This window comes from Artemia franciscana, unplaced genomic scaffold (assembly GCF_032884065.1).
Source record: "Artemia franciscana unplaced genomic scaffold, ASM3288406v1 PGA_scaffold_60, whole genome shotgun sequence".
In the NCBI taxonomy this organism is placed as follows: Eukaryota; Metazoa; Arthropoda; class Branchiopoda; order Anostraca; family Artemiidae; genus Artemia; species Artemia franciscana.
Window position 1 is genome coordinate 674,255 of NW_027062699.1, and position 25,342 is coordinate 699,596.

Consider the following 25,342-nt stretch of genomic DNA (forward strand, 5'->3'; position numbering starts at 1 on the left):
TTGTATGATTGTGAACGAAGTGCATGTCATTCCGAATTAACCCTTAGTTGAACCCTTACTTTTCCGAGTTTAACCCTTTCGCGACCGACAGGACCTTACAGTCCCAGCATGTAAAAATCCTTTGGGCACTTCTTAACTGATTGATAGCACCAGAATTGAACGATGTGCTTCGGGATGCTGTTAAGGTCATAAATTTTATTAAGAGCAATGCCCTTAACAGTCGCTTATTTTCAAATCTCTGTAAGGATACGATTTCCAATTATACAACTTTTTTGTTACATGCAGAAGTAAGATGGCTGTCAAGAGGTCAAAGTTTAAAAAGATTATTGTTATTAAAGGACGAGATAAAAATATTTTTCACTGAACGAAAATGTGAATTTGCTACTTTTTTTCAAGATGACTTGTGGCTATCCAAGCTGTGTTATTTGGCAGATATTTTTGCGAAGTTAAACGATATTAACTTGTCTCTCCAAGGAAAAAATTGCGATATATTTACTTCAAACGATAAAATTTGAAGTTTTATTAAAAAGATCAGCATTTGGAAAAGTAGGGTCGAAAAAAATTCGTTCGAAAGGTTTTCCAGTGTCGACAATTTTGTAATTGAGGAAATTCATCGTAGAACTTTTATCGCAAAAACTATTATAGATCACTTAAAAGCGCTAGAAATACTGTTCCACACATATTCTATATTTAATATTGATTTACAAAAAATATTTTGGATTCAAAAGCCGTTTTGGATTGGCTTAAGCGAGATTAATCATCTGCCACTTAAAGCTCAAGAGGAATTTGCTGAGCTTTCGTGTGACTCAAACTTAAAAATACAATTCCAAAAAAAAGCCCTTGACCGAATTCTGGATCGGAACTAGAACTGAGTTTCCCACAATCGCCGATATGGCGATATGGCGTTAAATGTACTTCTGCCATTCAACACCACATATTTATTGTGAAGTTTACTCAGCTTTAACACACATTAAATCCCAATATCATTCAGCGATTTGATTTGTTAGGCAATAAAAAACAGGCACGTCCATTTCATTAAATTTTTAACGCAAACTTTAATTTAATATTTACCACGCAACTACTTCGATATATTCGAGAGAATTAAGACGGTCAGAATCCACTTTTGTTTTTGAAACTATAATAAAAACATTTCTATAACATTTTGTGCAAATTTCAATTTTAGATTTTTATATGTTTCAAAACGAATTCTAAATTTGTATATAAATTTAATGAAAATGGCGGGAGTTAATGAAAATATTTTTTGGGTGGGTGGGAGATTTATAAACAGCTTTTCAGCTAAAACAGTACATATATATATATATATATATATATATATATATATATATATATATATATATATATATATATATATATATATATATATATATATATATATATATATATATATATATATATATATATATATATATATATATATATATATATATATATATATATATATATATATATATATATATATATATATATATATATATATATATATATATATATATATATATATATATATATATATATATATATATATATATATATATATATATATATATATATATATATATATATATATATATATATATATATATATATAGGTATTTTCTCGATCTGTGTCTACTACCTTGTATTTTGTTTGCCATTAGCCATTGGTATCACATTGAGCGTCGCTGAGTCTCTTCTTTTCTCCTAAATAACATCTTGCGGTCATATCCAATTTCTAATATTTCTATAGACGTTGTTCTTCTTTTTTTGACGATGCGCTTCTTTCATAATACGGTGGGGGGCTATTGTACCTGAAAAAGCATATAATTTATGATAAGTAAACAGTCATATTTTACTACCGTGCTTTGGTACGGCAATCAGGAAATCAGTATTTTTTTTTTTTTTTTTTTTTTTTTTTTTTTTTTTTTTTTTTTTTTTTTTTTTTATAGATGAAAGATAATTCCGAGAAGGTAGGCAGGAGACATGGGCATTCAATCCCAAAATCTGAAATTTTCTTTTTTCACTAAGTGTTTCGCGACTTCACGAAAGACTCGAAACAAAACTTGAAAAATACACCTAAACAAAAAATCGTACAAAATTGAAGTGCTAAAAACAAAACAAAAATTACAATGAGTCTCATTGACAGGGTATCGAGTTGCTTTAAAGTAAAGAAAGCAAGCAAGAAGACATGTTTGCCACAACCCTAAGCCGTTACAAGATATCAAAGGCCTAATTCAGTGTTGTAAAAACATACTATTGAGAGGATTATCCGGGGCATACAATTGAATATTACCCCAATTAGTGGTCAAGTAAAAACTCCTAGAAACTGCTCTACCGTCTTCAATAATTATGCTACCGTGGTACGTGACGCTGCTTTATTGACTCAAGCTTTCTTAAAATTAATTTTTCAAACGTATTCTAGCCCCTTGAACTCGCATAATTCATTTTACCAACATTTTCATCTAAGATGCTTACATTATCATCAAGTCTAGGGGACTTTTAATTCCGTGCTCTCACATTGCCTTTGCTGTGCTCCTTAGGACAAAGTGCACCAGAATCATACGTGCTAATGGTGATAGAACGCAACCCCATTGAACTCCTGATTAAATATTAAACCAGCTTCTAACCTCATATTCTACCTTATCCGCAGCAGTGTTATCAAACAGTTCGTGGTAACAAACTGTAGTAAGGAGGAACCCGACTGAATAGTAACTTAAACTGTAAAAAAAGGAATTTTGATACCAATACATACATCCCCTGAATCGGACTTTTATGCTGATTTTAAATATACATGTTTCATCAAGTTAAATCCTACCCATCAAAAGTTAAGAGTCTGAGAAAAGTTGTCTTATTTTTGAAAAACAAGTAAAGACGCCCTAAAAGTCATAGAATCTTAATGGAAAGCACACAATCAGATTCAGAATATCAGATTACCCTACTGTAGAGGTTTCAAGCTCCTATCTGCAAATATGTGGAATTTTGTTGTTTTTTTTTTTTTTGCCAGAAAAATCACAGTATTTATTGGTTGTTGTTTTTGTTTGTTTTTTTTCAGGGGTGATCCTGTCGACGCAATGGTCAAAGAGTGTTGCGAAAGAGCTCATTCTAACAGATTTAAAAGTTCTAGTGCCCTTTTTGAGTGAGCACAAAAAATGAAGGGCAACTAGGTCCCCTCCCACGCTCATTTCATCGGGGGAACAATGAGCGCCCCTCACGCCAATCTCTTTAAGCAAACGCTCTTTACGCTGAAGTTTGAATCTTTCTCACGACTCCAATTTAAAAAAAAAAAAAAAAAAACTTTAGCGTAAAGAGCGGGGTGTTGAGGAGGGGAAAGTTCCTTTAATATACTGAATACTTTCTGTTCGTTTTAAGTTTCAATGTTGCTCCTTATTTTCATTTAAAAATAAAACTTGTTTTTCTTACTTAAATCTTGTACACAGCACTAATCACTTTAATGTATTTGTCTGGTATACCATACAATGACAAGACCTTCGCTGAAGCTCTTCTATCAACAGAATCAAAAGCTTGCTCATCATCTATAAAACTAAGGACTAAATGTGTTTGATCACTCAGACACTTCTCATTTATTAACCTGAAATGGAAAATTTGGCCAAGACATCCTCAACACTTTCTAAGACCAGACTGTTTTTCTGTCATAAACTTGTCTACACCATCTCTCAGTTCAAAAATCAACATGTTTACTAAGTAATTTGCGGCCTACAAAGACCAGGTTAATGCCTAGATAGATACCACAGTCAGTCACTTATCACCTATACAGGGGCTTAATTAAGCTTCTTTTTTTTAAATCGCTAAGTACTTCCCTTTTCCGTAAATCATATTCACAATCTTCAGTAATTTATTTATAACCTCAGGGCCACTATGTTTAAGAAACTCATCTTCTATTGTCTAATCATGTACCGGCTGACACGATTTCCCCTTTCTCCCAGTGATTTTTGCAATAGAAATTGAAAGAAGTATTGGGAAGCTAAGAAAAACAAGTGCCTGTCCTTTAGATATCCCATTTCCCCTTATTAGAATACTGGTTTTGAGGGTGTTCATCCGATCTCATTTATTCTGCTAACTATACAAAGAATTTTTTGTTGATTGGCAGAGAAAAAATCCTTCCTCCTCTTATAGGCCTGGGACCATTCGGGAACCTCAGTTCCACATCTACCTATAATTCTTGTGCTTATCTTGTCTACTTAACTGGTAAAATTCCTCAAAAGCCTAATGCCCGACTTAAATAATTTCCATTTAAGATCTAAAAATAGCATTTGACTTGGTTAATTACAATGTATTATTTCAAAACTTTCAGTGAATTCAATATTGACCGTTTCCTAGTGAAATTGGTTTCTTCTTTTATATCAAATAAATCATAAGTAATCAAATACCATATTCGTTGTTTCACCCTCCCTGTTCCAAATGCAGTTCGACTCCACAATCTCTCTAAGGAGTTTTCCCAAGAATTGAAATTCGCTAATGAGCTTAAGGTTGTTGAAACCTTCTAAAAAAATTAATGAGTATTTTAATTAACACTGGACAAGATGCCTTTCTCAATAATACCAATGTGTTTCCTTAACCCTAGCTAGAAGGGTAAGAATTCGTAAATTTTACGACACCAAAACACGTTTTAGCAGTTACCATGGAAACGGAAGCTTTGCACGAACCCACCTCCCATATATGCTAATACTATGATTAATCAATTCTTGTGCTGTCACCGGGTTTTATTATCTGAACTGGTTAGGGAGATATTAAGGATTAGTAGAAAAAATTACGCAAGCTTTACCATTTATGTAACTTTTTCACTTGTTCGTGAAAACTGATATCTTTATTAAAACTGTGTAATTATAGAGCTTTTCAAACCTTGTTTACAAGCTTCGTAGTAAATTTCATCAGGTATAGTGTATGAAAATGCTGAATTTAGCTATTTTCTGAATTAACATAATTAAACGTCACGCTTGACAACGGGTTTACATCGGTTACATTTGCAGCAGAACTTCTGAAAAAAAATGTTTCGATTGAAGACAATTGGGACTGTACGAAAAAAAAGCAGGGATATTCTGGCAGAGCTGCCTGTGAGCAATGGGAGAATTACAGGAACTAGAATGTTCTGTTTCGATCAAGAGCTGACTCTAGTGTCTTATCTTGCTAATCTATCAAAAATGGTTCTGCTTCTGTCAACTTATTCCCCTTCTTAAAATTCTCCTTTAAATTTCTATCAGCAAAACGAAATTTCTTGTATTAAATATATAATTTTCCTGACTGAAAGACAAAGAGCAAATTCACAAATTGCAAATTCCCAGGAACTATATACTAGTAGTTTTACATTTTAGTTTTAATGGACAGCTTTTGAGATTTCTATCCATTAGAGACAGGGGCCTTGAAATCAAATAGCGTCAGTTAACTCAAGGATTAACGGCAAATTCGTCCTTTACCGATACTAAGCTTTAACTCAAGAATAGTTTGTACAAATTTGCCCTCAGTCTCTAAGTAAGAAAATTTTCTAAGCAAAAAATTCTGAGTAAGAAATATTCGTTAAACACCCGTCACACCAAAATTGTTAGCCTCTCCCTAATCCCTAGCATAACTCAAAAGGACTCTTTAGGGGGAGAATAGCACAGAAGGATGCTAATAGCTGCAAATAATATGCTACCTCTCCCTAGATCCTAGCATAAATTCAAAACAAAAAACGCTTTAGAGGGAGAATAGCAAAGAATGATGCTAAATACTGCACATAATATGGTAAAATAGAAATAGATAATTGCCATTCAACTACATTTATAACAGGCTTCAATCATGTTTCCAAAAAACTTCATCCCCCTGTTTATATCCAAGAGACCCAATATTCATCAGCCGTTATCCAAGAAATAATACAAATTTGTTATCCAGATTAGTGTCTACTACCTTGTATACTAATTCGTCATTAGCCATTGGTATCAAATTGGGTGTCGTTGAGTCTCTTCTTCTCTCCTAAATAGCATCTAACAGCCAGGTTTTATAGACATAGTTCTTCCTTTTTTGAAGTTGCGCTTCTTTTATAGTACGGTGAGAATTGTGCGTCTGAAAAGGTACGTAATGTATGTGATGTAAACAAGACACATTTTACTACCGTGCTTGCCTCATAACACCGTGCTTTGGTAAAGGGATCAGCGCATCAGTATTTTTTTTTTTTTAGCAGAAGAAACACTATTCCGAAATGGTGAGTAGGAGACATGGGCTGGCACGTACGCAAGGGGTACCTCTCCTGAAATCCCACGATTTGTTTTTATTTTCACATAATTTTCTGATACCTCTAACAGTATAAGGAATTTGAAGGATTTGTGTCCCCCCCCCCCCGAAAAACATTCCTGCATACGTGCCTGGACACGGGCATTGAATCCCACCACCCCTTCACCGCAAAAAAACGTAGTTTTTCATAGAACTTGAAAAACATCTAACCGAAAAATCGAGCAAAATTAAGGTACTAAAAACAAATAAAAATAAGCATAATTAACCACAGGTATCCAGTTGCTTTATAAATACAGAGTAAAGAAAGTAAGCAAGAAGACATAATTTAGTGTTTTATATAGATAGCATTGAGAGGGTATCCGGGCAGATAAATAAATAGTAGACTAATTAGTGATCAAATTAAAATTTCAAGAAACTCCGGAAACTGGGACTGAAGACTGATGCAAGTGTCAAAAAAAATCACTAGTTCCATCTAGTGTTTGACAGATCTTGTTGCTATTGTTTTCTTTCATAACTTGGCAAATTTGCTAGTCTCAGAAACTGAGATCCAGTGCTTATTACTATGGTAATATTGGCTTAGTATTACACCAAAAGAACTGAAGAAACGTCAAATATCAGACCAGGCGTTGGTAACTTTTTCTTCGACAACAGTGAAAACTTTAACTGTTTTAAGTTACCAAGATCTAATCGAGATTTTCTTTATTCAGAATTACGCAAGCATTACAAATTATTGTATAGGAAAGAAAAAAAAATAACAGAATGAAAAAACAAGTATACAGTTAGATTACCCGTCAGATACATCTTCAAAATTTGATAATCTCCGCTGTCACAGTTATATTCTATTCACACCCTCCTAAAAGACCGACACGCAGTCCCTAACTATATGCAATATGAATTCATCGATATATCTTGCTGAAAACAAATAGCCGGCAGAGAATTTTATCGATATATCTTGCTGAAAACAAATAGCTGGCAGAGACTTTATGTTTGCATTTAGACGGAGGACTCGCAAAAAAACATGTTAGAAGACCAAACTTAGTGATCAAAAAACTAAGTTGAAAAGAAATTGTCTTTCTCCCCGAAAAAAAAATAAAAATTTGTAGAATAGTGTATCCTGATACAGTACTGTATATTTTGAAGATATATTACTAACAATATTTGGGCTCTTGTAAACATTGTTTGAGCTTTTTCTGTTACTTATAGAGAGGCTAAGCTGTGGAATAAGCTTGTTCCAAGTACCAAATAATCACCCATCAATCAATTCAAAACCGAGCCGCGTGTAGGGTTGCTTGGTAGGTATACCTTTCAAATATATTGAGGTTTATGGATTTATATAGATCAGGGCTTCTTAAACTATGAGTCGCGACCCCATTTAGGGTCGCGTAGCAAAATTATGGGGTCGCGAGTGATAAAAATACAATTTAACAAAAAATGTTTTTTAACTTGTAAAATTATTGTTAGGCCTATAAAGAAAAATAACAATCATCGTAGATAAATATATCATAAAATGTTCTGGTTCGGAAAGACTGTTTATACCAGCATTTCTATTCCGATCATTATAATATCTTGTATAAATTTACAATGAATCAGAATATGTTATAGAAATTTATAAAAAAATGTAGATTTATTTTTGTCAATCTCTTAAAACTGAAATAATCCTGATAAATATTATCAACAAAATTTCTAAGTGTTATTTCGAAGAAACTATATAAACATTACGTGCTATTTTCATTTAGCCATTGTATGATTGTGAACGAAGTGCATGTCATTCCGAATTAACCCTTAGTTGAACCCTTACTTTTCCGAGTTTAACCCTTTCGCGACCGACAGGACCTTACAGTCCCAGCATGTAAAAATCCTTTGGGCACTTCTTAACTGATTGATAGCACCAGAATTGAACGATGTGCTTCGGGATGCTGTTAAGGTCATAAATTTTATTAAGAGCAATGCCCTAAACAGTCGCTTATTTTCAAATCTCTGTAAGGATACGATTTCCAATTATACAACTTTTTTGTTACATGCAGAAGTAAGATGGCTGTCAAGAGGTCAAAGTTTAAAAAGATTATTGTTATTAAAGGACGAGATAGAAATATTTTAACTGAACGAAAATGTGAATTTGCTACTTTTTTTCAAGATGACTTGTGGCTATCCAAGCTGTGTTATTTGGCAGATATTTTTGCGAAGTTAAACGATATTAACTTGTCTCTCCAAGGAAAAAATTGCGATATATTTACTTCAAACGATAGAATTTGAAGCTTTATTAAAAAGATCAGGATTTGGAAAAGTAGGGTCGAAAAAAATTCGTTCGAAATATTTTCCAGTGTCGACAATTTTGTAATTGAGGAAATTCATCGTAGAACTTTTATCGCAAAAACTATTGTAGATCACTTAAAAGCGCTAGAAATACTGTTCCACACATATTCTATATTTAATATTGATTTACAAAAATATTTTGGATTCAAAAGCCGTTTTGGATTGGCTTAAGCGAGATTAATCATCTGCCACTTAAAGCTCAAGAGGAATTTGCTGAGCTTTCGTGTGACTCAAACTTAAAAATACAATTCCAAAAAAAGCCCTTGACCGAATTCTGGATCGGAACTAGAACTGAATTTCCCACAATCGCCGATATGGAGTTAAATGTACTTCTGCCATTCAACACCACATATTTATTATGAAGTTACTTTCTCAGCTTTAACACACATTAAATCCCAATATCATTCAGCGATAAAAAATGTTGAAGAGGTCTTACGTCCAGCAGTTTCAAACATTACACCAAGATTTGATTTGTTAGGCAATAAAAAACAGGCACGTCCATTTCATTAAATTTTTAACGCAAACTTTAATTTAATATTTACCACGCAACTACTTGGATATATTCGAGAGAATTAAGACGGTCAGAATCCACTTTTGTTTTTGAAACTATAATAAAAACATTTCTATAACATTTTGTGCAAATTTCAATTTTAGATTTTTATGTTTCAAACGAATTCTAAATTTATATATTTTCATATGCATATGTATATTGTTACCTAATAAATATATCATAAAAAAAAATATTAATTTATTTTTCTTTTATATTTGTTGGGGTCGTAAAGAAACTCGCAATCATAAATGGGGTCGGGAATTACAAAAGTTTAGCACTGATATAGATATATATATATATATATATATATATATATATATATATATATATATATATATATATATATATATATATATATATATATATATATATATATATATATATATATATATATACAAAAAACCACTTCTAAACAAAACTGCATATAGCCATATCCCCTCCAAATCCTGTGGCATGACATACACCAAGGATAATCAAACAAATCAACAAACTAAAAAATTAGGGTGACCGATTCGAGATCTCATATAGACATCTAGTGGTAAAACATTAAGGAGAAGATGACAATAATCATAACATATATGAGGGGGGAAAGGTATATTTGCGATTAAGACGATTATTATATCCAGAAAAGGCGTAAATAAGGCATTGAGTAGGGTCCACTTTATTCCTATGTAAGTAAAGAATTTATCTCCAAACTTATATAAAAAATATTTTGCAAAATATAGAAGGGGGTGTGAGTTTTTTCAATTTTTTTACGTGAGAATCACAAAACAATGTAACTTTCAAAAAATCTAAGGTAAGAAGCAACAAATATAGGGGGATATCCCCCTCACCTAGATTGTATTCCGAAAGAAATATGACTTTAATAGTTCTTAAATTCATTGTTAATAATTATCATATCTGGAAGCAAGCATTTTGCATAAATATCTATTAATAATCAATTCAAAATATGTCGCTTACGTCTAAAGTCAACTTCTAGAAAAAGAAGTATAACATACTATAAAATTGCATTACTCATAATTGTTTTAAAACTTAGGCGCCTCCTCAAGCGAAAAGATCAGTCAACAAAAAAAGAGAAAAAGTTATTACTGATGCGTCTACACCCAATCATGTAGTCAGGTAACAGAACCGGAACCATGTCGTCACAAAAAGCAAGAATTAGACAGGTCCCCTGCTAATAGATTCATTTTTAACGAAAAATTCAACTAATTAGGAGGCGTCTTGTAGCACGATGAGGAACGCGTAGTTTCTTGTAGGGGCAACAAATTTCTTAGGAGGTAAAGGATGCAAAAACTGATGAAATCCAGGAAATATTAGGATTTTGTGTTACTGTGAATATCACACGAATGTTGACATTTACCGGTGAATATAAGACATACATTTTTTCTACTTGGTTTTATTCAGCTTGGCAGTCATTAGTTTTATGCACGGTTTGATGGTGATAGGTTTATATAGGTTAGATTTTTTACCCATTTTTAAGATTTATAACTTAATTTAACCTAACTTTTACCATTAAAGCTTGCATAAGACTGAAAATGCTGATTCGCAAAGCTAATTGATTCCAATTAGAGAAAAGGGAATTTCGGACAGTCAACGGTCAATGATGAAATTAACCAGACTGCGGAAATTCACAGTAACAGCTGAACTGCACTGACTATCCCTTCTTCTCGAAAAGGAAGATACAAAGTTCGAGTCGCTCTGTAGATACAGACAAAAGGAGACTTATAGGTGTGAAGAATTTTCAAATCACTACTTTAGTAGATTCTGTAACAACTACTAGAACTCACAACGGTACCAAGCTGCCTAACACCAACATAGCTAGGCACGCTTCTCCGTACCAACATCTCTAGAGCCACTCTCTTTGCACCCTTACAAGAATTTCTAATTCCCCTTAAATCCTCCAAAATGAACTCACCTGCCTAATTTGGAAACGACTTGCATTCCGTTTGGCCGTGGATAGTTGGTTAAATGTAGAGTATTTGTTTGTCTGCCATTTTCATTTGTAGCACGGGTCCTAGGCATCTCAACTTTTCTCTCATTCTAACACTTTAAAGCAGTATCGAATCTAATTTTCTCTTCAACTTATGGATTAAAACACAATTAGTCCGGCAGGCTCACTTAAAGGAGTATTTATCTTTAAATGAGCTCCACCGGTTGCGGCCAGGGATACTCCCCCCTCAATTTTCCAGGAAAACTCCGAAACAATTATCAAAGTATGGAAATGAGAAATAAGGTTCTCCCGTTTTAGGAATTTCTAGTTTCCCTCCTTGTCTGAACTTGCCCATCCAAAATAAATAAGGTGGGTAAAGAAAAAGGTAAAGAATACCCCATTGGACTTTACAGTCCCTAGAGGCGGCGCTGCTCTCCGTTTCTTGAACCTTCAGCCCGGAAGTGCAATGGGGGTGGAGGGCCAACCATCCTGTGTTTTCGCACACCCTTCCTGCTTACCTTCAACAGATTTCTTCAGGTGCCCACTTACAGCTGGATTGACTCTGGCTGAGCTTACAGAGTCTAGCCATTAACCCCCGTCCCAAACTTAATAATTGGGTACGTTCAAAATGAATACGACAAAATAAATCAGGCATTATGGCGCTTTTCCCGGCCTGTCAGTTTTTCTGGTAGAATAGTTTTTTTTTTAATATTCGAGTTCCTTTTCCGAATTTTCAATTCATCAAAAAAAAGGAAAGGGACAATAATAAAAAAGGGGCCCCAAATACCTGTCAATCTTTCGTAAGACCCCTTCCCAGTCCACTTGAAGATAACCTGCCCTTGATTGGGTCCATTGAATGGATGAAAGTAAAAGCAAGATCTTTTGATAGATGTTTGGATGGTAGAAAGACGAACTTTGGAAGCCATAAAGAGAATTCAAATATAGTAGAGTAACAGTAATTGCGCAATGGGAATAGTAACTGATTGCTATAGAGCAGTCATCAAACTGCACTCGTTTGAGGGTCAAAAACTGGCAGTCCCCCTCCACCTCCGATAAACCCAACATCCCCCATTCCATAGTGTATAATTCTATATGAGATAGACTGTGTCGTCCATATTAAACTACATAACAAAATGCTACCAAGTTAAAAGACATGTTTTTAAACTGAAAGTACGGAGAAGCATAAAAAGTTAAAACGAACAGAAACTATTCTGTATATGAACGGAGTTAACCCCTCCTCAATACCACGCTCTTTGCACTTAAATTTGACCTTTCGTTCCAATTATTTAAGAATAACTCTTGTATTATTAGAATAATAACCTTTTTTAAAGGTTATAGAATAAAATTAGCGTAAAAAGCACATTGAGAGGGAGACAACATTCCTCAAATACGTCATAATTTCTGTTTGTTTAAGTTTGATGTTGCTTCGTAAATTCAGTTGAAAAGACTTGTTATTTCTTATTTAATTCTGATAGTTTTTAAATAATGCCAGGAAATCAAAGCGAAAATTCCATTTCCCAAAGGAAAATTCCTCGATGAAAGATCCACCCACGAAGCAATTATGAACACTTTGTTCGATATAAAATCCCCAGGGTCGTATCCAGAACTTTTGTTCGGGGGGTTATTTTTTTAGTGAGGAACAAAAATCTTTGAACATCAAAAATTTGAAACTGATATTTAATCTCTCTTGATTTCTGTGAATATTTCTGGCCCATGCTGTTATTATGAGAATAAAGAGAGACACTAAACCCGAAAATGAGCGGAACTCATTCCGTATAGGAGGGGGGCTGCACCTTTCTCATCTGCACCTCCGACTCATGGTTTTAGTAACTTCAGAGGATTCTCATTCGATCAGAAATTGACAGTTCTAGTCCTTTTTAAAAGTCAAAAGTGACTTGAAACCCACCAGCTGTTGGAGGGGTGGTTTTCGGTTTTTTCAAGGGATGGGGCATTTTTGGAAAATGACAGGGTGGAGACATAAAACATAAAAAAAGGAGAAAGAAATCTAGCTTTAATGGTTTGCGACGTCCGATTTTCTGTTTTTGTGATAAAGAAAAGAGATTGTTTGTGAATCATCTTGACAGGATTTTATATAATGAATTAAAAAAAAACAATTTCAGCAAGGTAACAAGTAAAAACACATCCGTTATCATTCTTCCGGGGGAAAATACAAAATATGGCATACGATACAGAATAAGAAGATCGTAAAAAAGGGAAAGCAGACGTTACAATATCAATGGCGGCGTCATGGGCGCTATCAAAATCTGTACCTCTTGCTAATATAATGAATGCTGCTGGCTGGTCTTCCGAGTCATTACCTTCATGAAATAGAAGATCAAACCGTTGCTTTAAATTGTGTCGCGGTTCAGACAGCTATTTAGTTATGCATGGAAATATTTGAGTTGATAATAAAATATATATTAGCTGATTTAAGAACCCACCACCAAATCGGTTGGAATCTAGGCTTCTGTTAATAATGTACAACAACGTGTGAGGTGGGTCAGCAATGCCAAGGCCGAACTTTTGAATAAGAGTTCAGTTTGGCTAGCATATACTTGCCTTATATATTGGTACTAAAAGTCCCTCCTCCACCCCGCTTATAGAGGGCTATGGAGTTATCAGAGATTTAGTTCAAAACCGAAAACTGATTATATTATAGATACCTCAATAGGCTGTTCACCGTGGGGTCTTCGCAGAATTTGTGGTGTCCATGTTCGTCTTCGTATTAAAAACAACAAAACAAAGAAAAGCATTTGATAATAGTGTATCAATGTGTGAGGTAAGTATAGGCTAGCAAAACTGAACTTTCATTTGAAGGTTCGGCTTTTGACTGCTTTGGCTCTCCATGCTTGAATATTTAAATCATTTAGTTTTGCTTGACAAACCAACTTCAATTTCCTCGATTACTGGCTTAAAACAATCTTTTAAGGAGGCAACTGATATTTAAAAATAAATATATGAACACTCCGTCCTGGCCGAGTGGATTGGTGCGCTGTATTCAGGATCCTTTGTCTGAGAGGACACGGTTTCGAATCCCAGTGTACCCAATTGTTTAGTTTGGGACGGGGGTCAGTGGCGTGACTCTGTAAGCTTTGCCAAAGTCGACCCAGCTCTAAATGGGTACCTGGAGAAATCTGGGGAAGGTAAACAGGAAGGGTGTGCGAAAGCACAGAATGGTTGGCCCCCGACACACACACACCCCCCCCCCATTGCACTTCCTGGCTGAAGGGCCAAGAAACGGAGATCAGCACCGCCGGTAGGGACTGTAAAGTCTAGTGCCGTATCCTTTACCTTTTTTTTATATATGAACACTCCGGTATAAACAGAGACATAGAGAAAATTTTTATAAACCAATTGCAATATAATTTAATTCAACGAGAACAAACTAACATTCCTTTTCATCAAACAGTTCATAAAAGGATCTGTAAGTAGGGAGCGACTTGGCCCAAAAGTAACCAAAGCTGTAAAAAGAGAATTTTGATTATAATTGATAGATCAAAAGAATTGGCCCTTTTCACTGAATTCAAATAAAACAAGAGCTGAGAGTTCATATGGCACTTGTGACGAGGCAAGAAGAGCTAAGAGCCAAGAGCTCATATGATATAAGCTCTAACAAAATTCTAATCAATAGATTGATTCAAAAGGAAAATCATAGGATTAATGCCGGTCAGGATTTAAAATAAGACCTCTGAGTCACGATGCCCTTCTAAATATCAAAATTCATTAAAATCTGATCACCCACTCGTAAGTTATGAATACCCAATTTTTTCTAATTTGTCCTCTCCCTTTAGCCCCCCAGATGGTCAAATCTGGGAAAAAGAACTTTATCAAGTCACTTTGTGCAGCTCCCTGACACGCCTACTAATTTTCATCGTCCTAGCACGTCCAGAAGCACCAAACTCGCCAAATCACTGAACCCCTCCCCCAACTCCCCCAAAAAAAGCGAATCTAGTACGGTTACGTCAATCACGTATCAAGGACATTTGCTTATTCTATCCACCAAGCTTCATCCCGATTCTTCCACTCCAAGTGTTTTCCAAGATTTCCCCCTCAAACTCGCCCCAATGTCAAAAGATCTGGTCGGGATTTGAAATAAGAGCTCGGAGACATGACTTCCTTCTAAATATCAAATTTCATTAAGATCCGATTACCTGTTCGTAAGATAAAAATACTCCAATTTTCACGTTTTCCAAGAATTCCGGTTTCCCCCTCCAACTCCCCCCAATGTCACAGGATTTGGTCGGAATTTAAAATTAGAGCTTTAAAGCACAAGATCCTTCTAAATATTAAATTTCATTAAGATCTGGTCACCCTTTCGTAAGTTACAAATACCTCAATTTTCAAAATTACCCCCCCCCCCAACTCCACCAAAGAGAGCAGATCCGGTCCGATTATGTCAGTGACGTATCATAGACAGGTTTTTATTCTTCCCATTCAGTTTCATCCTCATCTCTCCGCTTTAAGTATTTTCTAAGATTTCCGGTCCCCCCCTAAAGACGCTGGATCCGGTTGAGATTTAAAATAAGAGATCTGAGTTACGAGGTCAATCTAAATATGAAGTTTCATGAAGATTCGATCACTCCTTCGTAAGTTAAAAATACGAAAAAAAGTCATTTTTTCGAATTTTCCGGAAGTACCCCCCCCCCCCCAATAGAGCGGATCCGTTCTAATTATGTAAATCACTTATCTAAGACTTCTGATTATTTTTCCAACCAAGTTTCATCCCGATCCCTCCAATCTAAGCGCCCCCCCCCAATGTCACCACATCCGATTGGAATTTAAAATAAAAGCTTTGAGACGCGATATCCTTCTAAATATCAAATTTCATTGAGATCCGATAACCCGTTCATAAGTTAAAAATACCTCATTTTTTCTAATTATCCAGAATTAACACCCCCCCAACTAACCCAAGGAGAGCGGATCAGTTCCGGTTATGTCAATCATGTATCTAGGACTTGTGCTTATTTTTCCCACCAAGTTTCATCTCTATCCCTCCACTCCAAGTGTTTTCCAAGATTTTAGGTTTCCCCCTCCCAACTCCCCTCCCCCAAATGTCACCAGATCTGGTCGGGATTTAAAATAAGAGCTCTGAGACACGATATCCTTCTAAATGTCAAATTTCATTGAGATCCGATCACCTGTTCGTAAGTTAAAAATACCTCATATTTTCTAATTTTTCAGAATTAACCCCCTCCCCCAACTGCATCAAAGAGAGCGGATCCGTTCCTGTTATGTCAATCATGTATATAGGACTTGTGCCTATTTTTCCTACCAAGTTTCATCCCGATCCCTCCACTCTAAGTATTTTCCAAAATTTTAGGTTTCCCCCTTCCAACTCCCCCCCTCAAATGTCACGAGATCCGGTCGGGATTTAAAATAACAACTCTGAGACACGATATCCTCCCAAACATCAAATTTCAATAAGATCTGATCAACCGTTCGTAAGTTAAAAATACTTCAATTTTTCTATTTTTTCCTAATTAACAGGCCCCCCACTCCCCTCAAATGGTCAAATCGGGAAAACGACTATCTCTAATTTAATCTGGTCCGGTCCCTGATACGCCTGCCAAATTTCATCGTCCTAGCTTACCTGGAAGTGCCTAAAATAGCAAAACCGGGACCGACAGACAGATCGACAAACCGACAGAATCTGTGATTGCTATATGTCACTTGATTAATACCAAGTGCCATTAAAAAATTCTTTAACTTTAATGCTGCCAAGCAATTAAAGTTAGACTCGGAGAAAATTTCCTTATTTTAGGAAGAGGTCCCCCAGAGCTTTCAATAATCTTAATAAAGACTACACCATTACATTCCGCGTGTCAGAGACCACTCTTATAAAAGTTTCAAGGTCATATCTACAAAAATGGGGAGCTTTGTATAAAGCCAATGGTCCTCAAACGTCAGAACAGAGCTCGTTCCAACAAACATCAGAAGTTCTAGCGCCCCTTTTACGTGACCAAAGAGATTGGAGGAAAACTAGCCCCCGCCCAAGCCCCCCCGCCCAAGCCCCCCCCCCCCAAGTCATCTGATATAAATTTGGGAGAGCTATTTGAGTCAGTATGGTAGAAAGATCCAATAACTATGTCTTAAAACAATAAGAATTGTTTTCTAACTTCAGACTGCCCAAATATTGATGTGGTCGCTATAATTAACAAGCGACTCTAATCTGGTCATTAGCAAAGGAGTGTTTGCCTAACATAATTTCTGAACGGTCTTTTCACTGCTTTGACTTGGTTGTTGTTTCTTCCATTTCATCTTACTTTTTTTTAGTTTTTCCTTCCCTTTTTCTAGGGCTAAGGACACCTTAGCAAAGGTACTTGCCAAAATATGTACTTTGCTATTTTGAAAACTAACAATTATTAAGTATCTTTTCATTTACTTTTATTTCTACATACACTTTATACTTTATACCCTATTAGTGCATCTGTAAAATAGTAGGCTAGTAGAAGCAGCAGCCCTGAGAGTTTCAACTTAACGCCCTTAGCGTTCCTGATCTGCCGTTTGGACAATCAGATTCCAGCTAGTACCTTTTCATCTGGTGTCAAATAGCCTAAGACTCAAACAGTAGTAGTAGCAGTGATTATAACACTAGTAGTGGTTAGCATTAGCAGTAAGTCTTAAGTGTTTCATATCCTGAGTTTCAATAAAAGTTGCATTTCCTAATAGTTTCAACAAAATCATCGAAGCCGTTCATGAGATATTGTTGATGCACCCTTTTGACAACCGGTAAGCACATAGTGTATTTTGATTTAGCTTAACAAATCCTTCAATATATTTTATCTGGCTCACGCTCCATTAAAAATTCCCTCCCCTTACGGGAAACTTCTCCGTGAAAGTTACTTCCCTGTAAAATACACCCCTCCCACCATAAAATTCCCCGGAAAAATTGTCCTTAACATACTTCCATATGAAAAAGACTTAAATTTCTGATTATTTCCTATTACTCCAGAAATCACCTCTTCTGTGAAAATATTTTCCGGGAAATCCAAACCTGCTGAAAATTCCCTTCGGTCCATTCCCCCAGAACATTTTCACATGCGAACTTCAGTTGGCAAAGAGAAAGTAAGACAAATTTAAAGAATTTCGTATAGGAATTCTGTCAAAGCCCCAGTCTAAAATTTCCTCAGAAAGGTTCATCCTAAAAACTTCCCCCCCGACGGCAAATTTTTCAAATGGAAACCGACAACAGTTCTTGCCTGGAGGACTGTGGGGAGGTTGACATCCCCAAAGACATAATTACAGGACCTTTCAACAATGCTGAACAAAATAGCTCTCTTAAAATTTTTATCAGGAGTGCTTCGGGAATGATAGGCTGGGGTGGGGGATAGCTGGTCACCCTCTATTCACTTTTGACTCGTAAAAAGGGCACTAGAACTTCCAATTAAATGAGCCCCATCCGATCCGAAGTTTATAAAACCATCCGTTCCATAAATACCTTATATGTCCTGGGGGGTAGCTTACAACCCATGCCTCTGGGCTCTAGGTGGTCGTGTCCAGTCTGAAGACATTGTTATATGCTCTTTGGATTATTGTGAACAAAAGCCTATCTCACACTTTCGATCGGATATGTTTTGGAAATATAGAATCTCAAGGAGGGGAAGCTATTTGCCCTCCATCATTTTTGACTCTTTAAAGGGAACTAGAATTATACCTTTGCGATCCAATGAACCTCATCTTAAGTTTACACGATCATTCCTTCCATAAAGGCCTTATAACCCTAGGAACATAACTTACAACCCTTCCCCCCAGACTCTGAAAGGTTGGGTCAACCCCAAAGGCCTTGCAACGTGATGTTTGGTCAATTTTTTGGACGAACGACAATTTCAAAATTTCGATCGGATTCATTTGGGAAAAATGCGACGTGGAGGAAGGGGAATAGCTGACCTCCGATCACTTTGTCTCTTAAAAAGGGCACTGAAATTTCTGATTTCCAATCCATTGAGCCCCCTCCAAAGTTTATACGACCATCTTTTTAAAGAACTTATATCCCCCCAGGGAATAACTTAAAACTCTTGTCCTGATGGCTATAGGAGGGAGGGGTTGTCATCCAACAAGACAATTTCTGGACCTTTCAACAAAGCTAAACAAAATGGTTATCTCAAAATTTTGATTGGGTGTGTTTGGAGCAATGAAGGGCTTGGAAGGGGGGACTGGTTGCCCTCTAATAACTCGACTATCAAAAAGGGCTTTCAATTTCGAATTTACTGAACCCGTTTTTAAGTTTCTGCGACAATCCTTATATATGAAAAGCCCTAGTCTGAAAAAATTAAATAAATAAACAATATATTGTACCTATAATACTCTTCACATGGGTAGGCTAATGTCTATATTAACAGACTGTTCAGGTAACTAAGAAATAAACTTACCTCTGCAGACAGAATTACGTCATGAATCCAAATTTGATATTCATTTGCATTGGAAATGAACTTTACCCCCACCCCTAATGTGCAAGTATATAGCCTGAATTAGTAAATACAGGAGTGGAGTGAAGTTTATTTCCTATGCAAAAGAATGCTAAATTTGGATTTAGGATGCAGTGCTGACTAAAGAGTTAACTTTACTTCTTAGCAAACTGAATAGTTCATTTATAAAAGCATTACCCCTTAAGCTGCACTATTGCGCTGCTATAATAACAATAACGTAGGACATATAATCTTGAAAGATAGTTCCTATTGGTCCATGGGCCCACTTTCGAAGGCCCGTTTTTCAGCGGATGAACAAACATCCAAGTAATAAATTAAATGGTTCTTGTGCCTTATAGCCACCGCGCCCAAGAAAAGAAGTTTGGTTAATCCTAATGAAACAATTCTCGCTTCATAATACGCAGAAGAATTGTAGCCAACGCATCTTGAATGCTGATCCACTATGCTTTACCCCACCCCAATGCGTAAATATATAGCCCAAATTATATATTTTCCAGCTATTCTTGCAATGCGGCTCTCTTTGTTTCCACCCGTGTTAATTTAAATTGAAATCAAACAGTTCGTGGTAACAAACTGTAGTAAGGAGCGACCCGGCTCAATAGTAAACGAAACTCTAAAAAACGGAATTTCGATGCTAAAAGATATATCAAAAGAATCGTATTTTTATGCTGATTTTAAATATATAAGTTTCATCAAATTTAGTCTTTGTCATCAAAAGTTAAAAGCCTGAAAAAATTTGCCTTATTTTGGAAATAGGGGTAAACACCCCCTAGAAGTCACAAAAATCGCACCATCGCATTCAGCGTATCAGAGAACCCAATAGAAAAAATTTCAAGGTCCAATCTACAAATGTGGGATTTCGTATTTTTTGCCAGAAGACAAATCACGGGTGGGTGTTTATTTGTTTGTTTGTCTGTTTTTCTTGTTTTTTTGTTCAACGGAAATGAAAAGTTCTAGTGCCCTTTTTAAGAGACCAAAAAAATTGGAGGGCATCTAGGCGCCCTCCAACACTCATTTTTTCCCAAAGTCAACGGATCAAAATTTTGAGATAGCCATTTTGTTCCGCATAGTCAAAAACCTTAATAACTATGTCTTTAAGGATGACTTACCCCCCCCCCTCACAGTCCCTGGGGGAGGGGCTTTGACAAACTTTGACCAATGTTTACATACAGTAATGGTTATTGGGAAGTGTACCGACGTTTTCAGGAGGATTTTTTTGGTTGGGGTGTGGGGTTGAGGGCAGGGGGCTAAGTTATCTACGGAAGTTATCTCGAAAGTTATCTACGGTTTGCATTGAAAATGAACTTTACCCCACACCTACCTACTGTGCAAATATATACCGTGAAATGGAATATTTTTTAGCTACCTAGCCTACAAAGGTCACTACCTATAAAAGAGTATAAAGGTAGCCTAAAGTGGTAAGTTTATTTCTTAGTCACATGAATAGCCCGTTATGGTAACATCGTCGATTTGTGGCTCTCCAGAAGGAATAACTAGGAAGTAAAAGGGGTAGCATGTTTAGATTCTTTTTTATGTCTATCAGACATTATGTCTTTCCAATGTCAATGTTTTTTTTTCAAAATTTAGGAAATATATTTGCATATTTTTATAACCTTATAAATTGGGATTGAGCAAAGCTGTGAAGCTGAAAACAATTTTGTTGTACTTCAATTAAGCAGAAGATCTATTTTGCAAGGTTTCACTTTTATAACACACATATTTTTAAAGATCATCAAAGGTCAGGGCCCTCTAGAGGGATAGGGAGTGGAGGTAAGTACTTCCGTTTTGTGACTACAAATCACTACAAATATTATGGAAGAAGTGATATTTACCAAAAATTGTTTAGAATCTTAAATACAGACTTTAGCCTACAAATGAAGTAAGAATTGTTTTCTTAACATTTTTCTTTTCTCCAGTTAGTTCTCAAGGCGAATTACCCAGGCTATAATTTATGTTAAACATTTACGCATTATGGAAAAGAGGAAAAGTATTACTAAAACAATTCATACTTTATAATATGCCAAAAATTTGTAGCTAAAACATTTGAAGGTGCTTCTACAATGATTTACCCTAACCAGAACCGTTCAAGGGGGGAGGGGACTCGGGCAGTTGCCCCGAGTACCGTGGAGGGCGTTCCGGCTGGGGAGTTGACTATTTTGATCTAATTTTAATTAATTTTTCCTCAGACACCATCAACTCAAGGAACGGTTCTGGGTACTTATCGGTTATATAATAAATATTATACAATTTCGATCGCGAATGATGCAAACATCATATAAGAAACTAGTCAAGCAAGTTCTTTAAACCACACAATTAGCTTTGGTTTGGTTGAAAAATAAATTGTAGCCATATTTTATTTAAATATTTATTTTGTATTTTGGTTTGGTTAGATTTATGCAAACAAATTTGGGCTACATATTTGCATATTAGGGGTGGGGGGGGTGTTGGTAAAACTTAGCATATATTAAATGCAGCAATGGTTAGTTTACGTATTTAATATATGCTATGCTGTCCTCTCCCCTAATATGCAAAAATATATAGCCCAAATTTGTTGCTAAACTATTGTATAGGACTATTCATCATATTTTGTTCCATTTCATTAGCACTAATCGAACTTCACTTCCCGACTTTATATAACCGATAAGTAGCTGGCTCTGCCCCCTCTTTTCTATAATGCGCAAATACTTAACGTAAATTATAGTCTGGGTAATTTGCTTTGAGAACTAACTGGAGAGAAGAAATATGTCAAGAAAACGATTCCTGACATGCAGAATAATCAAAGTTAACACATCTTGCATGTTGACCCTCTATACTTTACCTTCCCCCCGTAAATTGCAAATATATAGCCCAAAATATATATTTTCAATGCATTTTCCCATCCCTAACTTGTTTTTCCAGTTTTTGTTTGGTCAGCTTTCGTTTCCAGTTTTTATTAAATAAAAAACTAGTTTTTTTTAACTGACAGTAAGTAGCGACATTAAAACTTAAAACGAACAGAAATTACTTCGTATATGAAAGGGGCTACTTCCTCATCAACGCCCGGCTCTTTACACTAAAGTTTGACTCTTTCTCTGAACTCTACTTTTTAAAACAGTAGAAAACCTTAGCGACCAATGTTTACATACAGTAATGATTATTGGGAAGTGTACCGACATTTTCAGGAGCTTTTTTTGGTTTGGGTGTGGGGTTGAGGGCAGGTTAGGTTAAAAGTAGCGTAAAGAGCGGGGCGTTGATGAGGAAGCAGCCCCTTTCATATACGAAGTAATTTCTGTTCGTTTTAAGTTTTAATGTCTCTCCTTACATTAAGTTAAAAAAACTAGTTTTTCTTATTTAAGTTCTGATAGTTTTTGAATTAATGCATGTTTGATTTTGGCTCTCCGTACATAAATTATTAAAATGAAATTTGCATATTAATTCTTTTTTTGGCTAAATGGCTTTCTCTTAGTTTTGATCAGACGATTTTGAGAAATAAGGGATGGGGAAGGAGGCCTTGTTGCCCTCCAATTTTTCGATTACTTAAAAAGGCAACTAGAACTTTTAATTTTTAATGAACGTTTTTATTAGTAAAAAATATACATAACTTAAGAATTAACTTACGTAATAAACTTTTATATTCTTATATTTTTGATTATATATATGAGGGGGTTTGTCCCCTCGTTAATACCTCGCTCTTCACACTAAATCTTAAGTTTTGTCCCAATTCTTTAAGAATGACCCCTGAATCAGAAAGGCCATAGAATAAATAGTTGAAATTACTAAAAATACTGTAGCATAAAGAGCGAAGTATTTATCTCCTCCTAAATACCTCGTTCTTTATGCTAAAGTATTTTTAGAACCCCTCATATGCGTAATAATCTCTGTTCGTCTAAGTTTTAATGCTTCTCCGTACTTTCAATTGAAAAAACTTTTTCATGTTTATATTTTCATTTTTTTTTAAATAGTAATGCTAGAAAATCCTGCGCCCTTTTTTTCTAACTTCAGTTTAACCAATGTTTCAGTTTAACACATTGTTGACCAATGTTTACATACAGTAATGGTTATTGGGAAGTGTACCGACGTTTTCAGGGTTTTTTTTTTTATTTGGGTGTGGGGTTGAGGGCAGGGGGCTATGTGGAAGGATCTTTCCTTGGAGGAATATTTCATGGGGGAAGAGAAATTCAATGAAAAGGGTTTCCGGTTGCGAGTTTTAGGTTTCCCCTCCCAACTCCCCCCCAATGTCACCAGATCCGGTCGGGTTTAAAATAAGAGCTCTGAGACACGATATCCTTCTAAATATCAAATTTCATTGAGATCCGATCACCCGTTCGTAAGTTAAAAATACCTCATTTTTTCTATTTTTTCAGAAATAACCCCCCCCCCCGCCAACTACCCCAAAGAGAGCAGATCCGTTCCGTTTATGTCAATGATGTATCTAGGACTTGTGCTTATTTTTCCCCCCAAGTTTCATCCCGATCCCTCCACTCTAAGTGTTTTCCAAGTTTTAGGTTTCCCCCTCACAACTCCCCCCCAATGTCACCAGATCCGGTCGGGATTTAAAATAAGAGCTCTAAGACACGATATTCTTTTAAATATCAAATTTCATTGAGATCCGATTTCACTCGTTCCGGTGAATCCGGTGAAAGCCGGTTTCACTCACAAATTTCACTCGTTCATAAGTTAAAAATACGTCATTTTTTCTAATTTTTCAGAATTACCCCCCCCCCAACTATTTCAAAGAGAGCGGATCCGTTCCGATTATGTCAATCATGTATCTGGGACTTATGCTTATTTTTCCCATCAAGTTTCATCCCGATCCCTCCACTCTAAGTGTTTTCCAAGATTTTAGGTTTCCCCCTCCAACTCCCCCCAATGTCATCAGATCTGGTCGGGATTTAAAATAAGAGCTCTGAGACACAATATCATTCCAAACATCAAATTTCATTAAGATCCCATCACCCGCTCATAAGTTAAAAATACTTCATTTTTTCTATTTTTTCCGAATTACCGGCCCCCCCCCCCCCAATCCCCCCCAGATGGTCAAATCGGGAAAACAACTATTTTTAATTTAATCTGGTCCGGTCCCTGATACGCTTGCCAAATTTCATCGTCCTAGCTTAGCTGGAAGTGCCTAAAGTAGCAAAACAGGGACCGACAGACAGACCGACAGACCGACAGAATTTGCGATTGCTATGTCACTTGGTTAATACGAAGTGCCATAAAAAAGAGGCCTCTTTTTCTTTTTAAGCATTAGGGCAAGAAATTTGTTAAAGAATTTTCAAGAAAAAATTCAATCACTCATGATAAACTGGATATATATGAAGGCTGCTTAACATAATCGGTACTACAGCGGACCAAACAATAGAAAAGAATATTGCCTTAATTATTGCCTAATTAAGGCAATAAATGGGTTTATCAGGAGGAGGGAGCACACTGTCAGGGTAAATATTATTATTTTGAAAATGAGCACAAACTAAGGAATTCATTAACAACAGAAATTACTTTTACACCCCCTCCCCCTTAGTGAGCAAATATAAACCCTGAATTGTGTATATGCAATAAATTTTCTATAATCTGGAAAACCGTTGGAACAGTTTTTCTTGTAGGGTTGTTAACAAAATGTATGTCAAAATAGATATTACGCAATCAAATTCCTATAAATTATTGCAAATCTCATTAAGCAAAAGTATGAAATCACCCATACTTTTGGGAGACGATACCATAACGCCCCACTCTTTACGCTAAAGTTTTTTACTGTTTTAAATAGTAGAGTTGAGAGAAAGAGTCAAACTCTAGCATAAAGAGCGGGGCGTTGAGGAGGGAACAGTCCCTTTCATATACGGAGTAATTTCTGTTCGTTTTAAGTTTTAATATCGTTCCTTACTTTCAGTTAAAAAAACTTGTTTTTTTATATTTAATTTAGAT

The 25,342-nt window shown here is 35.7% G+C and overlaps 1 protein-coding gene across 10 annotated transcripts in view; it reads right to left on the minus strand.

The window, feature by feature from the left end:
* Positions 1-25,342, minus strand: part of LOC136042072 (uncharacterized) — a 522,356-nt gene that overhangs the window by 482,845 nt on the left and 14,169 nt on the right. For 9 of the 10 annotated variants that reach the window (XM_065726955.1, XM_065726954.1, XM_065726953.1 and 6 more), the window contains 2 exons: positions 5,899-6,054; positions 1,637-1,808 (listed from right to left, as the gene is read on the minus strand). The gene's annotated coding sequence lies outside the window, so the exon portion shown is untranslated. Of the gene's footprint in view, positions 1-1,636; positions 1,809-5,898; positions 6,055-11,802; positions 14,090-25,342 lie in introns of those variants that run through there. The other variant, XM_065726951.1, reaches the window with a different exon arrangement.